The sequence below is a fragment of the Mustela erminea genome, chromosome 5, assembly GCF_009829155.1.
Source record: "Mustela erminea isolate mMusErm1 chromosome 5, mMusErm1.Pri, whole genome shotgun sequence".
In the NCBI taxonomy this organism is placed as follows: domain Eukaryota; kingdom Metazoa; phylum Chordata; class Mammalia; order Carnivora; family Mustelidae; genus Mustela; species Mustela erminea.
In genome coordinates this window covers 146,698,727-146,704,884 of record NC_045618.1, presented here as the reverse complement: position 1 = coordinate 146,704,884, position 6,158 = coordinate 146,698,727, and positions in this window count along the sequence as shown.

Genomic DNA, 6,158 nt, shown 5'->3' with positions numbered 1-6,158 from the left:
TCTGTCGTCAGCATCTGCCCCGGTCAGAGGCCCCAGAAGGCTGCGGGCAAGCGTCCAAGGGTTCACACCGGGCCTGGGGTGCGGCACCGGCAGTGCAGGCCGTGGGAGGCGCCCCTGTGGGAAAACGCTGGTGGGGCCCCTCTGCCCCGAAGGGAACGGGAGGTGCTGCTCCCCGCATGCGCACGGGGCGCCCCTGCGTACGTGTGTGCACAGCACAGCTCACACCCAAGCACAAGTGCGCAGACATAAGCCGGGCACGTGTGCCCTCTGCCCCTGCTGACACGAGTGCACACACATGAGCGCAAACACGTGCACATGCGCAGGACACGGCCGGTCTGCGGACTCTTGTGCTCACGTGTGCACACGGACACGGGCCCGCACAGGCTCCACGCGCCACGAGAGGACAGCCGGGCTGGCAGTCGGGACGGCCCCCACACAGAGCTCTTCCCGTGTGCCCCACAGCCGCAGGGACGACCCCGACCTTCCTGTCCCCGTCCGGCCGGCACCGCGGGCAGGAGCCCGTGCCCACGTGGACTGCGGTGAGCAGTGAACGCCGTCGCGCCAAGGGGACTTAGAGAAGACCCTGGCACGGCTCAGCACACGGTCAGCGGTGGCCGTCCCGCTGTCCCTCAGGGTCCCTGGCTGCAGGAGATGGAGGGGCACGGCGGGCAGGTGAGAGCGGCAGACGGTCCTGCGTCTCCTGCCCTCCCCACCCACTGGCCAGGGGCAAGGGTGCAGGGGGGCCTGCCAAACCCAGCCCCCACCCCCGCCGGTCCACAGCGACACTCCTGCTCCTCTACCCCCTCCTCCGAGCTCACGGCTCCAGGTCACACCCCGTCCCTCGGCGCGGACTTCGACTCCACATGTCGCCACGGGAGCTCAGCCCACACCTGACACCCAAAATGCCACAGCTGGACGTCAGGCTGAGATCAGCTGACTCAGCCCCAAAAACCTGCACGCGTTACCCCTACAGACTGCACGTGACCTCCAGGGCAAAGACGCTTGCAGAGGCATGTGGGTCAGCGTTCAAGGTCCTGGCGGAACAGGGCCAGTGTTGTCACAGAGCCCATGGGAGAAGGTGGGGCGACCCCAGAGCAAGGCAGCCCCCTGTGGCTGTGCAGTGCAGGCAGGGCCACGAGCCCGGGGTGCTGCTCCTGAAGCCAGAAAGCCTGACGGGCTGTGTCCCAGAGCCTCTGGAGGGGCTGCACCTGCCCAGGCCTGACCTTGACCCCTGCCGGCCCAGGGCCCCACCTTCCAGGGGCTCAGGCCGCACTCTGAGCAGACTCCCTCCCTCCCCTACACGCCTCCCGCTGTCCCAGCCCTGGGCGTACTCCCAGGACACCGCGTCTCCGGCACCAGCCGGCCCACCGCCCTGGTGTCCGCAGCACCCGCCCACGGTCGCGTCCTGTGCGGCCACCCTGCCCGCCTTGCCCTCCGCCGCCTCTCAGGCCTTGGCCTCCCCCACGATTCGCCAGAAATCGGCACACGGGGCCCCTGGCGGCGACGCGCCCTGCCCTCTGCCAGCCCTGCCGGGCTCTCCTCTCCGCAGCCCCCGGCCCGCACGCCCTGCGCGTCCCTTTCCCGCCGTACGCTAGGTTTCCTCCTTCTGCTCCCCGAGAAGGTCCACGCCGAGAGCACAGTGTTTCCCGCTGCCCCCCACGAGCCCCAGCACACAGAGCACAGCCCGGCGCACAGTAGGTGCTCGGCAAGCGGCTGCTGAGGGAAGGGACGCCACCGCCGCACAAGACCACCCTGGCTCCCCGTGTCCGCCCCCGTGCGGGGCCGATTTACGGATCTTCCCAGGCCTACCCTCCCCCACGCTGCCCTCCCTGTAAGCGAGCTCCTGCCGCGTGGACCCCGAAAGCCACCCAGCGTCACCACCACCGTCCTCCTGCGCGCCGCACGCCCCACCGCCAGAGCTCCCCACTGTCCGGCAGCCTCCCACAGCCCTCGGCCGGGTCCTGAGGACACAGCTCCGTCCCGGAGCCTCGGGAACACATCACGGTTCCCTTTACACCAGAAAAGAGGTAGGGGCTCCTGCACCCCAACCCAGCCTGCCGGCCCGGCCCGGCCGCCCAAGCTGCCCAGGACAACCCTCCTCGCGCTCCTGGCTCTGCCCACCTCCCAGCCTGGCCTCGAGGCCCCAAGCACACACCCAGCGTCCACAGCAGCAGAAAGTGTGAGTGAACGGTCCTGCCGGCCTCAGAGGAGGGCGGCACTTGGGTCTTCAGACCCGAGCCTCCAGCCCAGCCTCGCCCGGAGAAGCCCCTGTGGGACCACGGCTGTTCCCAGGGACGCCCCTGGCTTTTCCCAGGCCCTTGGGTGGACACCGTGAAGCCCCATCCGCAGGCCCCAGGAGAACGGGAGGGGAGGGGCCGCCCACCAAGGCCCTGACCCTCGTCTCGCCCTGAGCATGCCGGGCCGCTGGTTGGGCCAGAGGCTCTGTGCTTGAGCATCTTTCTGTGCAGGAACCATGCTTACAGAGTGCCCTGAACTCCGTTTCCCTAAAGCATGCCTGAGCCCCAGCCCCTCGGGCCGGTGCGGCGGGTTCCTGCAGCGGAAGAACCCAGCGGCGGCCTTCTACCGCGGCTTCCCCTTTTGTCCTAAATAAGCACCAACGGACCACGGCCCAACTACAGAAATCTGTCTGCTGGAGGCGGGTGACCGCCCCCGTGGGGCCCGGCCCGGGGGGTTTCCCTCCAAGCAACCAGTGTGCTCACGACCTTCCCCAGCACGGCGGCCCCCGCCCTAAGGCAGCCCGGCGACCTGCAGGCGGAGGGCGGCTTCCCAGCACGCTCTGCAGCTCCCCCGAGCCACCGCAACCGTGTCCGCCTGGACGCGTCCGCCCTGGGCAGGAACATCTGTTTCCAGCTGTGTGGTAAACAGGACACAGTCACCGCCCACACTAAATCAAGGTGTGACAAGCCGGGTCCCCCGTGTGGAGTTCACAAGCCACCTGGGTGGGGCCCTACCCATCCCCCTCTCCTGCTGTCTGAGGGGAAAGTTTGAGCCAGTCCTGTCCCCCCACCACCACCGCCGGGCTTGTGGACGCAGGCCTCCCAGCACCTGGGCAGAAACCAGACTTCTGTTCTCCAGCCAAGGCCCCAACACCATTCCCAACCCACGGCCAGGCCCAGGTTTGCTGCGGTCCCCCTGGAAGTCGGATGGCGGCAGCCGGGCTCCATCAGTACAAGGAGACAGGACCCTGCTCCCACCGTCGGACAAAAGCCAACTCGGGACCAGCACTACTGACCGATACAAACCAACGGCCAGACCAGAGGGACTGTGGGGAGGCATTTGCGTTCTCAGAAAGACAGCAGAGCCAGAAACTTTAAAAAATAAGATCGGCAGATTTGCCTACGGACCAAAGAGTAAACATCTATCGGAGAGAGTCTCCACGAACAAGGAAAAAGGAGGGGGCCAGTGGCCAAAGCGCCGGACGTCAGGAAGAGTGCTGGTCAGAGCTCTCCGGAGAATGAACAGACGCACCAGACAGACGGAGGGGGGAGAGGCGGGTGAGGGGTCGGCCTGCGACCGAGAGACAGACAGGCAGACGGTGTGTGTCCACAGGCAAGCTTCAGTCCTGCTTTAAAGTCACAGAAACATATGGGGCTAATTTTAAGGAACTGGATCCGTGACGGTGAAGGCTTGGGGAGCCCAGAATCCGTAAAACAGACCCGCAGCCCGGAGACCCAGAATGGGTGCTGCAGGTCAGGTCAGAAGGCGTCGACGAGGCCCACCCTCACGTGGAGGCAGTCTGCTCTCCCTGGCGCCTGCTGATTGAGGGGCCGATCACAGTTTTAAAATACCTTCACTCTCTGGGCCCGTGTTTGGCCGAACATCTGAGTACTTTGGCCTGGTCAAGTGAACCATGAAGCTAACCCTCACCGGGTCAGTGAAGGACCAAGGGACACTGCAGAGAGCGGGAGAAACTGGACCTTCAAGGGGAAGTTTTCAGTGGGAAGGGGAAGGGAGAAATCATTCCCAGTGGGCTGTAAACACAAATGACCAAGAAAACACACGACATTGCTGAAAGTCACCGATAATCAAAGAAAAGCAGCTTCAAACCACCAGCAGCTTCTTGCCAGCCCACCACGCGCCACACGGCCGTCCGGTGGACACACAGACAGGTGTCCGCACTGTGGCACACCGTCCCTATGAGGGACGGACAGCACAGGTGAAAACGAGCAAATGCCCCATAAGAGACAAGGATGCCAGCCACGGACGTCGATGCCAGCTGCTACTCGGCTGATGACCAGGACCCTTCCCGAGGGGGTGGCGGAGCTGCGGGGTCAGCGTGGGCCTGGGGGCGCCACATTGCAGGCAGAAGGTCCTGGGGCAGACCTGAGCCCAGTACCTCACTCCGAGGGGACGGGAAGCCCCCAGAGGGGTTTCGGTCGTCACCACCGCAGAAGTCTGACCTGGGGGCAGGGCAGTGGTCTGGGGGCAGAGGCAGCGGAGAGCAGGGCTCAGATCAAGCACTTCCTGGGGGTGGGGGGGAGACCAGACAAGTTTGCTCAGAGGCAGAACTGCACCCAGAGGGCCTCCCGACCCGCAGCTTGGAGGGAATTGCCAGTTTCTGAGATCAGGGAATGAAGAGCTCCCGTCCACGGACGGCACGTTGAGCAGCTAATTGGACATCCAGGAAGGACGCTGGCTTGGGGCTCCCACAGCAAACCCCAGGAGGACAGTGTTCAGGAAGAGGGCAGAGATGGGGACTCGGATCTGGAACCGTAGGCACAGGCCAGCCTTTATCTGCACGGGACGGCGAGGACGAGCAAGGATGAAACGTGCGGAGAAGACCGAGCCGGCAGGCCGCGCGCGCCAAGGAGGGGTCCAGCCGCGACCCGTGCTGTGGACGGGTCCTGTCGTGGGGCTGAGGACAACCCCTGCATCAGGCACAGCAGAGGTCATGCTGCCCTCCTGGAGCAGCGTCAGTGGCAACGTGGGGTCCGGGCCTGAGCAGAGCGGGCACGAGACCTGAGAGCGGAACCACGGTACGGGCCGCCGGCTTCACGGGGTCCTGACCCAGAAGTCAAGGGTCATTGCTCAAGCACACCGGGAACGTGTAGAAACCTCCATCTGCCGGGCCCTGGGTCACAACTCCGTAAACTTCGAAATGTTTGGGCCCATCGCACAGCAAGCTCCCTGCCAACGCCATGAGGGGAATGGGAGTCCAAGACAAACGTAACGGACCAGCCCACATCTCGCATCACGTCCGAAGAGGAATCTGCGGCCCGATGTGTCCGGAAAAGAGACAACACCGAGTTCACACTGAGCCCCAGTTTGCCGGAGCGAGGGAGCAAACACAAAGCCAGAAAGGAGACGGTCATCGTATGAGCAAGACCTCAGTAACGGGCGGGAAAGAAGGACCGAGACGCATAGCAGGGCCAAAATTGTTTCTTTTTCTGTTTTAAAGATTTTATTTATTTATTTGACAGACAGAGATCACAAGCAGGCAGAGAGAGAGAGGGGGAAGCAGGCTCCCTGCTGAGCAGAGCCCGATGCGGGGCTCGATCCCAGGACCCTGAGATCATGGCCTGAGCCGAAGGCAGCGGCTTAACCCACTGAGCCGCCCAGGCGCCCCCAAAATTGTTTCTTAAAAAGGACCGCCCTCTGCGGGGACGGGCCGGGGAAGGAGGAGAGGGCACGATGTGCGTGAGGACGAGGGCGTCGCGCTGACGAAGAGGCAGAAGAAGGGACGCGTGAGCGTGACCGGTCCGGAGACGGCACGGAAACCCCAGAGCAGGGCGCTACCACACTGGAGTCAAGAAGAGAAAAGGTCCAGGGACCAGCTTTACTGAGCGAGCCGACACGAGGAGGAAGGCGAGTGTGTCCCGAGGGGACACTTGCACCGGCTTCCAGGCCGGGTGACACAGGCAGTCGAGCCGAGGGGGAGAACTTGGCCACCAGAGACACTGGCCCCTCCTACAGCCGTGCGGCCGCCTCACGCAGCCCTGGAGGCCCGAAGTCTGGTGTCACGGTGTGGGAGGGCCGCGCTCCCCCCGCGCCTCGAGGGGAACCCCCTGCCCCTTCCAGCCTCAGGGGGCTGCGCACAACAGCATCCCTCGGCCTTGGACGTGTCACACCGATCTCTGCCTCACATAGCGTGTGGCCCATGTCGCTGTGCTGACATGTCCCTCTTCTTAAAAGGACGG